This window comes from Lathamus discolor, chromosome 2 (assembly GCF_037157495.1).
Source record: "Lathamus discolor isolate bLatDis1 chromosome 2, bLatDis1.hap1, whole genome shotgun sequence".
Lineage (NCBI taxonomy): Eukaryota > Metazoa > Chordata > Aves > Psittaciformes > Psittacidae > Lathamus > Lathamus discolor.
The window spans coordinates 64,162,535-64,174,760 of record NC_088885.1 but is presented as its reverse complement, the minus strand read 5'-3'; the positions used below and the strand labels follow the sequence as shown (position 1 = coordinate 64,174,760).

General features: G+C 40.0%; 1 long non-coding RNA gene across 4 annotated transcripts in view; it reads left to right on the top strand.

The window, feature by feature from the left end:
- Positions 1-10,108, top strand: part of LOC136009244 (uncharacterized) — a 37,823-nt gene extending 27,715 nt beyond the window's left edge. For all 4 annotated transcript variants that reach the window (XR_010610426.1, XR_010610427.1, XR_010610429.1 and 1 more), the window contains one exon: positions 9,917-10,108. This is a non-coding gene — a long non-coding RNA (uncharacterized LOC136009244). The remainder of the gene's footprint in view (positions 1-9,916) is intronic.
- Positions 10,109-12,226: the final 2,118 nt, after the last annotated feature.

Here is a 12,226-nt window from a genome sequence, read left to right as displayed (position 1 = left end):
TTCTCTGACAGTCTCTTTTGCAGAGCCTCCATTACGCTTGTCATTTTTATTTCTTTATCTACAATATCATTCTCAGTTACTGAGCTCGTCCCTTAGGGCTGTGCTTCACAAACCAAGTATTTCAAATTGGCAATAACCTAAATGTGTTGCTGTCTCAAATCGCAGTCTCCACAGGCTGTCTTTTCCAAAGCATTAAAACCCACATCCACGATGGTGTCTGTTAGGCTCTTCGATTAGACGAATTTGAAAGAAAAATACCCAGCAACAATAGAACAGCAAAGAGAAGAGACCAGGGTGTCATATCGAAGAAGAGTTATGTTCCTGTAACAGTCCAGCAAAGAAAGTGGTGCTTTGTGCTTGTTCCTTTGTTGTCAGTGTAACCCATTCTAGTTGCATAGCATCACGCAGAAAGAAAAAACTGTTAAAGCAGGCTGACTTCGTGCCCTGATTTCCAGCAGGAGCAGATAAGAACTGCATTATAGACAGACTAATCCAGGCAAATATATGCTCAGAGACCAAGCACAATTTATAGCTTCTTACAGGCAAGAAAAACAGAAATAGTAGTAGTAGTTGTAGTTGTAGTAATTGTAGTATTAGAAGAAGGAGAAGCGACTGGATAACCGAAAAGGTTTCATTCTCTCAGACTCCAACTGATACAGATTGTAGTCCCAGAGAGTCTCCACTTGATGGCTGGTTGTGTCATTGCTAGTCGACTGCTGCCCTGTATCCAAAAGGAGTGGGATTGATTTAGGTCAGAGAGCCTGGTTTCCTGTATGAGCTTTGCTCTTACTGATGTAAGAAACTGCGGCAATCTGTATTACCAGTCTATACGACCCTGGGACGTTGGCGCAGCTTTGGCAGTGGAGTGCCTGCAAAGGCCACAGTCGGACAAACAGTGACAAGTACCATCTCCTTTGTCCTATTGCTGCAGGTATATCACCGTAGCGTAAAAAAAAACCCTCTTAGTACATAAAGTGGGAAGCCAGGCGTTCTTCCTCAGAGGCAGTTTGGGTGCAGAGCTCCAAGCAGTCCCTGCTCAGCTGAAAAAGCTGCCAGGCTGAAGCCAACACATCCAGGCTGTGTGTCTGTTCCTGTGCTAACACCAGGAAAATTCGCTTCATACGAAAAAGACAAGAATAAAAAAAAAATCTATGCTGCTTTGTGCCTGGTTCTATGCGTCTGCTTTGCCGCACTGCGACTAGAAAACTGCAGCAGTAAGAGCTCTGGCAGTTGCGATAATGTAGAAAGCAGCAGCTCTGTGACACAGCAGTCAGCTGACTTGCAGTGTTATCATTCAATGTCCTCTGTAGAATAAGGCCAGTTTCTAAGGTAGCACCAGGAGGATGACCTTGCATACAAAAATTGGGCTAGAAGGATTGACAAAACTTATGTACACCTGCAAATGATTTTGGGGTGATGTATAGCACTCAGGAGTGTGCAGGTCTTTTCTCTTCCTCCTTTCCTTCTTCTTTTCAAAAAACAGAACTTGTCATTTATTGAGCAGTTTTCTCTATGTCATGAAATAGTCAGTATGGTCATGGTACAGCTGATGACAACAGCGACCGTTAATAACAGTGGTTAGGTAAATTATTTTTAAGATATTGCATGTAAACCACATTTCTACAGGAAGATCTGGTGGGTTTTTACTAACTGCACACCCCACCCCCCCACCCCGACTATGGATGTGCTCCAGGAAAGAGAAAGTAGTCAGGTGAACACTCCTGAAAGGCAAGTCCTAATTGGCAAGAGCATGTTCTTATGGAGGCGTCTAACTACCTAGACTGATTTTCATGGCTCTCTGCAGCTCCCAGCTAAATTCACTGGGAACACTTGGTTGCTCGTGCCTCTGGGAAATCAGATGGGAGAACATTAAAGTTATAGCTGACAATTATGGGACCTGATTAAAGTTTGGAGTCAACAGGAGTCAAGTGCCCCACTGCTACTCTGGATTCCCTTGGGGAACATCAGGGATGCTCTTGAAAAACTTCACCATGTGTCTTCCTACTTAATTATACCTAAAGCTAAAGCAGCTCCATCAAAAATTGTTATAAACCAACCTGTCAATCACTTACTGAAGGAATCTATATTATGTTGTGTTACCTTTGGCCTAGCACAGATCAGCTTCTACTGATCTCAATGGACAAACTAAACCATGGGAAGTTAGATATAAAGAAGAAGTTCTTTATTGTGAGGGTGGTGAGGCACTGGAACAGGCTGCCCAAAGAAGTGATAAATGCTCCATCCCTGGCAGTGTTCAAGGCCAGGTTGGATGAAGCCTTGGGTCTAGGGTTAAGCATCCATGCCCATGGCAGAGAGATTGGAACTAGATGGTCTTAAGGTCCTTTCCAGCCCTAACCATTCTATGATTCTATGAGATGCTGTATTTGCTCAAGCCAGAAAAAAATTTGTCCTCTTGGAGGACACGAAGAGCAGAGCAGCCATGCAAAGACTGTATGTCCATTGCTATATTGCTGCAGGGAGAGAAATGTCTGTTCTCATGCGTAGCTAGTTAATGGATGAGTAATATAGCCACAGTCCTGTCTCTTCCTTAATCATTTTTTATTAAATGCCCCAAAGGACACTATTCCTGCAGTCAGCAAAATTAGCACAGACGTCTAGTGGGGAGGTGCCTGCGCCCTCCCCCTCCCCCTTACAACCAACCGACTGTGCTCCTCAATTACGGGCTGTGACTCCAGAGCCCCGTATGCTTAATATTCAAGAATATATTGCTATTTGCTATTTTGGGATCTCTGATAGAAGACAGGAAGAAGCGTGAAGTCTAGACAAATTCTGGAAAGCCAAAGATGCCAGTTTTCCTGCCTTAAAGGATTTTCTGGATGCCTTATGTGTCTTGACTGTGCTAATGAAGTGTCTTATTCTGCTGAGCTGTTCTCTATGGCCTCACTTTCTGGCTTCAAGATAAGCTGGATGACCATTTCTCCTTCAGGGAGTCTTGCAGGTGGCAGCTCTTCCTCAGTGAAACATGGTCTGCAGATGGCAGAAGTTGCGTTTCCACCACCTATTGCAGCCATGGGAGGGGAGAGGGCAGGAGTGGGTACTTCTCTTCCCCAGCCACCAGCTGTGTGGGACCAGCTACAGCTGCAACAATCACAGACTGAAAGTTTCTCCCCATTTGTTTTTTTCCCTGTAATTCCATTGTCTCTTTGGGAATAGACAAAGGCATTTTACTCCCTCAAGTAAAGGGGGAACCTGCACCCTTTGCTGAGGAAAGAGTGAGGAAAGCTGGCTCTGGTGACAGTGCCTTGGGGGTCAGTGATGTGCAAAATGCAGGATGGGGTGTATATACTGACAACACTTCAGGAGCTCTCCTAAAACTGACATTAGGGTTTGGTTCCAACACAGACTTTTCACTTTGGTTTTCTGGTGCTGATGAAGGCTAATGCAATTTCCTGAAATGTGTGCAGAGCTCCTTTTCTAGTCATTAACACACACATCTCTCCCCATGAACAAGATCCTAATTTGGTTTTCTTAAAGTCTGTTGTAGAAGGTTCAAAGTTGAGTGTTTTGATTAGTTCTTGGCTATGTAACCATGTGTGTCCTATATTACATTCTGTTACATTTTTAGAGTAAACTACATGTTTAGAGTAAGAAATCATATTTGGACAAATTTCGGAAAGGTAACGAAAACATTGAAACTTTTATCTAATTTACCACTTAATAACTCCAGGAACAGAACAGATTAACATTTTGCCTCTTTCCTCCCATTTTATTTTTTACTGAAAAGAAAGTTGCATCCAAGTCCATAAACTGTATGCCAAGTTTTAGCTGAACACAATTAGAAACAGCTTAAATATTAAACTGAAAGCTGAAAGACCAATGACATTAAAGGGATACTTTCTCACAGGCTTTTAACCATAGCACTGCTGACAGGATGTTGTATTAGAGCTGAATTTTAAAGGCACCACCACATATATCCCATGTATTATGCTAAATTACAAACTCACAACATTTTGCAAGTCATTTGGATGTTGTGCTCCCCCTTCCTAAATATGTGCAACACCATGTTCATTCAGCTGATATTATTTCAAAATCACAGAGCATTGCTTCAAATTAATAAGGCTGGTTTATGTTCTGTGCTTTTCCTCCGTTCCCTATATGTTGGTTATAGTTTTCAGTCAATCCATATTGTTAAATGCCATTTTTTTTAATCAACTGAACTTTATTTCAAATGGACCTCTTTGGTTGTTTTGGTTTTGGTTTTGTGTTTTTTTTACTTGTCAGATTTTAGTAAATCCAATTGCTTTGATTTTAATTATACTACTATGTAAACAAGTAACAAGAAATACACTAATCTACAGTTTTTTTCTGTCCATTACGAGTTGGCTTAGGTTTTTATTCCTTCCCACTGTACAAACCCTGGGCCTTCAGATATTTAAACTACTATACACATATTTTATAAAATCCTCCCAACAGCTGGTTCTCTTAAGATTTCAGTGAAGTAGCATATTGACTATCACTCCCTACTTCCTGTATCTTCAATAAGCTTCATGTAAGTCAAGTCTACTGGCAGAAAAGAAAATCCCAAACTCTTACTTTTCTTCAGTGGAATTTGCCAGGAGCTGACTTTTCTAAAAACCTGAAAATGCTTTCAGAACTGGTCCCTACATACACATAAAAAATGACCTTATCAAGTCAGACTCAAACTTGAGCTAGAGAATTAAACTTCTACAAGCTGCCCTCAGAAGACTAGCAGGAGCTAATTAAAAATATAACTCTTGCCACAGAAGTGAAAGAGAATCCTGTGTATTTCCCAATCCTGCTTCTGCAAATCCTTCCTGCTGAAACAGCTGAATCAGAACAAATTGCTTGTGTGCAAGTTACTTCAGCCATATGGTGAAAGAAATAAGAGCCATGTGCCTCCTCAGCTATGTAGTAAATAGGAACCACCTCCATGTGGTTTTGCACATTTATAGCTAATGTAGAGACCTAAATGTGAAATCAGGGAAATTAAGTGAATTTGTGAGTCTTCCTCTGGGAGTTAAGGCTTATAACCTGTTAAAAATATGATATTTAATTAGGTACAGATAAATACATATATATTGCAATGCTGATTATTCTGCTATGAGCAACTTTTTTCATTTAGTGATTAAAATACAACAAAATGAATTGTGAAAACCAGAGCAAAATGGCAATATGTGTAAACCACTAACAATAACAGGGAAATTTTTTGATCCAAAGCACGAGAGGATCACTGCAGGAGGTTGGTGAATAGGATGCGACAGGAATGTCAGTAAAGGATAGGCACAAAAGAGACATCTTGCTGTATGGCACATCATTGGTGTCAGTCACTAATGATCTTCTTGGCATGTTGAGTACATAGCTCAGAATGTATCAACATTACCTCTTTTTTCTCTTGTTATTGGAAATCAGTTTAAACTTTCCGTGATAGAAACCAAGGCTTGTGCAAAGGGGTGGTTGCATGTCTTGAGGAAGGTTACATCTTTGACCTTATTTGGATGTGGCATTTGATAAATCTGGGACAATTAATCATGGAATAATCTATGAGATTATCCATCTGGGGCCTCTGTCTTTTTCAGCTTGGGTTTCTGCTTCAGTTGGTATTTTTATTTGCTGAGAAAGACTGCAGTAGTGCCAGGGGTGAATGAGGAAACAATCCTGGAGGGAAATTAAAAAATTAAAAATATGGCATAAGTAGGGGAACCTCTATAAAAGGACAAAACTGAGTGTACAGCACTGAATATATTGGCCAAATGCAGCAGTCTGCAGATAAAAAGCCATCAATCTGCTATAGCCCACCCAGAAACCAGAAACCCCCAAACTTTCAGGAACCTAATCCTCTAACAGAAACAATTCATACCTATATCCAGAACCCCAACCTCTTGTCAGTGCTTACATGGTTGTTTATGTTTGTGTGTTTGATATGTAATGATTTTATTTAAAATTGCCATGCTCCTAGTGCAGTTATAATCATCACTATTGCTTGCAGTTAGAAAATGCATCAATTTCTTCATTTAAACCAGTAAAATACACCCAGCTAAAAATAAAAACTGGAATTAAAAATTGGAAATAGAAACTAACATGCAGGGAAATGCTAAAGTGAATGCAATCAGTTCCAGATTTAAAACAGCCTCCCCACATTCACACCTCCCCCCTTTCCACTACTGGGTGGTCATGGACTCACGACTGTTAATAATGGTTTTCTTTAGAGTCATTCCAGACTTCTATTTTCACTCACTTAAAAATGGGAAGAAACAGAGGTATTGACTTAATTTTCTACATGCTCTGCACTAAGTTTCAAAATCTACCCCTAAGGAAACAGGCTCCTGAAATGGTGGTGGAGTGTTCCTAATCAGGGTAGCAGTGGGAGTCTGAAAAAGACTTGCAGTCAAGAGAACTTTAGCTAAAAAAAAAGCCCCTATTATCCCTCAGGATGGAGCTCGCTAGGTTTATAGAGGGCAGTATATGACATACAGGCTGTGATGGGCAAAGGCCGGGCTCCTGGGCATTAGTGAGTGATGCAGCCCATTTACAGCTGTGTAATAGAGCAAATATAGCAATATTTAGTTACTAGCTCACGCAAAGCACTCAGTATTGGCCCTGTATAAATTTCTGGAGCTTTACTTGGTACTTGGTAAAAGAATCATAGAATTAGAAAATAGTTAGGGCTGGAAAGAACCTTAAGATCATCTAGTTCCAAGCTTTACTTGGTAGTAACTTTACTTGGTAGTAACTTTACTTGGTACTGTTGTCTGACCCTACAGGAGCAGATGGACATTAGGTGTGCTTTTGAAGCATGTCTTCCAGGTCATGGTAATACAAAAGGAAGCCAGCGAGCATGCTGCAAAAGGGCTACACGATGTGAACATCAGCAATGTAAATGGAAACAACTGAAAGATGTGCTTCAGCAGTACCCTCTTGATCCAAGATGGAGTGATAAGAGAGCCACAAAGACTCTCTTCCCATCTTGTGGTCAGTAATAAAACTAAACTATTTCAATGTAACAGCCATCTGGGGATCTGCTATTTTGACATCTGCTCCCAGCCGTTATCTGCAGTGTGTTCACAATCAGGCCACATGTGATACAAAATTGTGTATTTTATCCAATATCCAAAGAATACCAGTGTCTGGCATTTTGAGTAAAAGTAAAAACAAATCTGCATAGGAATATTCAGATAATATTACATGGGCTTGTGTAACATAACTAATCAACTAACACAGCAATTTAAATTTTTCTGTTCCCATTAAGCTATTAAATAAGCACTTTAAATGCTATATTATTTCTTCTCGTTTTAACTTGCACATTTTTTTACTTTTCCTCCCTCTTTCCACAACTCTGGCGGCCATGTGGCCTCTTTCACTTTCCCATCTCAGGCACAACTGCAACTTGCTCTGACCTCTCCTACCTAGAGGGGCAAGGGCTCAGCTTTTTGTCCCACCCATCCAGGTGTGTTGATTTGGCAAGTCACAACTTGAAGTTCTACATGTATGCAGTGCAAGGTTCAGGGTCTAAATACCCTGCCTTGCAGAGCATCAAAAGAAGCACTTAGCGGCAAGGCAGCAAGGACATAATCCCCATCTCCTCTGAGGAAAAGACTGAAGGGTCAAAAGAAAATGTCCTGAACTCCCGGGTTGGCTGCAGGCAAACTGTTAGAGCCTACAGCACAATCCTCCTTTCTGGATGCAGGGCTTCCCATACGCTGGATGTCAGCTTAGCTTTCCTAACACTAAATCATGTATTTTTAATGAGCTTTAGCAAGCTTTCTCTGCAAATTATCTTTCTGACATTCTAGAATAAGTAGGGCAATAAATCACAATGTAATGCAGGTTTCATGTTGGGTCTGCTGGGATCTGTGAAGCTCTGGCAACGCAGACAGTAAGTTAGAATTAACCAAATTATCAGTTCGTTCACTAGCTTAATAGAAGCCATTTTACAGGCAGAGTTGTAACTTGTTTTACTGTTGATCTGTGAAAGTACTTGCATTTGTATAGCAATTTTTTACTACCTAAAGCATAGTTCACCCTTCTGAACCTGTTAAGTCACTTATAGAATAAAGTATTATTACTCAGAAGTAATGATTAAAAAGGGATTCAATATAGTTGCTGAAGACAACCACTATGATTCAGTTTTTAAATTGCGTATGCTTAAAAGAATGGTGTGCATAAGCTCCTGTGTAAAGGAATAAATATTTCTTTTATGCAAGTGCACCAGAAGGTAACATCTAGAGGACCATCTTCAATATATGTACTTGGATTTTTGGTAGGCCCATCCCACACATGATTACAAGGGTAACAGTGCACACATGCAAACAAGTTCAGACTTGAGCACCTGGAGCTCTGGAGGCTGCTGTGCAGATAAGGACCATACACCCAATGACCTTCACTCTCTATTTCACCCTTCACCAGAGAACATTCCACCTTTTTTGTGGAGGTAAACCACATTTAAATTTCACACTGACATAAATTCAGTCAGGCAACTCACCACTCTCTGTGTAGGACAAGCAAACTGCCAATTGCTGGGTCTAGGGGGATGAATCTGTGGAAATACTACCCCAGACTTTGCCAGCTTCTTGTGCGTTGTTTTTCGTCGGCATCTGCTGTTGGGAAGCAGGAAACTGTGCCTGATGGACTCTCACCCACTCAGAGGAACTCTAACACAATTATATGAAGTACATAAGAAGCACACATCACTTAGCAGATATGCATTTAAATCCACAGCTCTTTCACAAGCCATCTGAAAGTGCTTCACAGTCTCACACAACTTACAGATTTCTTTGCTTTAAATTTTGAATATCATTCTATTTAATGATTTCTATCGTTTCCTATGGCCCTTGATAATTTTTTATCCTTCTATCTGTAAATCAAATATAACTCAATCAAAAAGAGAACCATTTAAATCTTCTTTCGTAGGGGGAAATAAAAATGTGCCATTTTGTTTTGAAACCTAATAAAAATGATAGTGCTTATCTTTTCCCATTGGCTTAACATGGCCAGGGGTTTATGTGCAGGATGGCCTTTGCTCTGAAGTCTGAGGATGGGAATTGTGTTTCTGTGTGTCTTTGACACAACACAAAATGCAGTGTATCTCTGATCTTATCTGGAACTATAAAGTGCTATTATGCTAAACAATAATATAATGAATGATTTAAAGAAAAAATAAATCAGCAAAGGAGGCTTAACCAGTTCTTCTAGTTGGGCTGTTAGATACAACTAACATTCACCTTTTCCTTTCTGGAATAGTTTAAAAACTGAACTAAATGGGTTCAAAAGTAGCAGAAGCCTCACTTCACATTTTTTTTAAGAAAATCATTTTAACATGATTAAACGTATGTTTAAAATGTGCCTTAAACACTTCTGGGAGGAGGTTTTTCTGATCACTGTCAACTGTTTTACTGAAAGTTCATTCACGTTTCTCCATCTTATTATTCATAAATCACATGATCTTGTTCCTGCTATCAATGGGCTAATGCCCCAGGCGCTGAAACACGGCAGTTAAAACTGCGGCCCCAGTCCCATGCAGGCTGGCACATCCACATAGACTAGGGGTCCCCATGTTTCCTGGCATGCATCTAGCCAAGGCCAGGATTTTATTGAAAAGTTTTGGTTAAATCTGTTTTGATACTGTGAACAAGAAAGAGCATGCCTTGCCCACATTAGCAGCACCACCATGTTTTACAGGCAGCTCTGTTGGGAAACTGCTATACTGAAGCATGGACTGGCAATTTAAGAAATAATTTAATACAGAATAAATAGCCCAAAGAGCTGCATCGTTGTGAAAATTTTCCACAATGTGACCTAGTTATGAATTTCTGAAATACTGAAATTCACATGTGTTTGGGATTTAAGGTCTGGCATTCAATGTTTTGGAAAATTAGAAGCTGCCAGGCTCTGCTTCTTCCACCTCCAGAGTGACTGATGGTGGTTTGTCCTCTTGCAGCTTTGGGTATGTGGTGTGGCCAATGCACAAGACATGCTGAGGAAGCAAGAACCAGCCTGAGGCTACAGCGTTTCCCTGTACTTGCACTTCCTGACCATTGAAGGCTGCTGCAATACCAACAACAGTGTCATACTGTCTGGCAAGAGAAAATGTTTTTTCTTCTATGTTAAAATTGTGTATTTTAAGTAAATATGTGCAAAAAAAAAAAAACAAAAAATAGAATGCTAAGCTTAAGGCTGGAATAAAAAAAATGCTTTACAGATAATAGTCTAAGGACTGCTGGGCTGACATTTTAAATTATGTTTTAAATAGTCCTGCTCTCTCCACATAATTTCATCATACGGAATTTTGGATTTAATAATTACTTCTCAGTGTGCTCATAACTGTTTTATAGCTATTTAATCTTTTGGTAACCCCATTCTTAGCTTAGCTCTTTTAGAGCTGTTTTTTCTATTTGCTGATTATTTTAATTAGGCAGAAGTCCAATCTTCTCTCCACCTTTAGTCTGACGAAATAAAGAAGCCAATCTCTTTTGCCTTAATACATACATCAGATTTCTCCCTTGGAGAGTAACTTTTCTCTAAATCTCTACTAGTCTGAATTAATCTTTTCTGAAAATGAATCACAAGTATCCCAGGTTTTTTTCACTAGTATCTTACCAAGGGACTTGTACAACAATATTAATCGTTTCCACAACCTCTTGAAAAAAAAACTGCATAAATTGGTCTTAGAATCATTGTGATTTATGAAATTATTAAATTTCTGGCTTTCTATGGCTGCAGCACCTTGGTAGATGATAATTTTGCTGTGACACACTTGTATACTTGGACTGCTCCATCTGCCTTTGTCATTTATAGCCACTGCACACTTATCCCTCAGTAACAATGATTACTGGTAATCTGTACCAGCTTGGACTTGTACTTTGTACTTCCTTATCCTATTTCTCCTGCCCCATTCATGCAGTGCTCCAGTTCTCCTTGTTATCCCAATCTTCCTTTCTATTAGCAGTGCCTCTTTGTCTTATGAGCAGATTTCTCTAATGTGCTCCCAAATCATTAGTGAAATACTAAATAAAACCAAGAGCAATCCTTGTATGACTGCACTACAAGCTTCCTTCCAGCCCAAATCTTCCATTTTCAGCAGCCCCCAGAGGTGATCTCCCTGACCCCGTGCCTCACCAACCTCACAAACACTAGAAATTTCCCCATCTTCTCCAGTTCAATTAATAATTGCCTATGCGGCACTATATAAATACTTAACTGACCTCTAAATACTTCTTTTTGTTTCTCTAGAGAACTTTTTATCTTATCTAACGCAGCTTTTGAGTTAAGCAGCCACAATACACCTTTTGTAAAGACAGGAGTGTATTTGTCCCATCTACGATTTACTTCCATCTGTGCGTTATACTGCCTGTGCTGATGAGGATCAAAGACTTTTTTACCACTCTGATCTATTTTTGTTCAGAAAACTCTGTTATTACTAATAGCACCAAAGGTACCAACACTATCATCTGTCCCTTCCGTGTGTCTGGGTTTAGACCTCTCGGTGCCGAAAAGAAAAGTTGTTTCCTGGCTCCAGTGGCCTATCCTGTCTTCCTGCCTGAGTGTATTTCCAGCAAAGGACTTTTGCTGACAGTATGAGGCCTGAAGTCTGGAGCACAAACAGAAGAGTTCCTGCTGTGCGATACTGGTGAGGTTTGTTATATGTTATGGACCAGTGAAAGCCACATTTTCTCTTACGTGCTACCTTGGGCAATAAATGATGCCAAGTGCAGGAGGAACAGTCTCTCTTGAACAGGTTTGCCGTTGAATGGAAAGTGAATCATAGAAGTGAAGTTCCTGCATCCTTCAAATGACAGCACTCACAGCCTTTATCTGAGGCTAATGCTTAAGTTCATGCCCATTTGCTTCTGAAGCAGCATCTGAGACTGGTAGCATTTGTTTTAAGGCCCAAAGTCTAGGTGTCTTTAACAGATTAAGGAAGGAAAGATCTTTTCTTGCCCTTCCTCATAAACCTCCACCCAAAGCCAAAAGAAAGGTTATTCACAAATCTAAATGCTGTAATTCAACAAAATAATCCTTAATAGAAAATAAGGTTCTGTGAGGGTAAAAGTAAGTCAGTTGTGTTTGCTTGCTCTGAAGTCTACCAGAACACATGTTCAGTAATATATTCTGAGCTAGATATGCTCACCTGTAGAACTGTCAGGAATAATTACAACTTGGGTGCCTAAACTGCCATTATTAAAATAATGGTGTGCTTAGTCATTAAAAAGCAAAATTAATCCAACTCCATTTCAAGTTCTAAACTGGC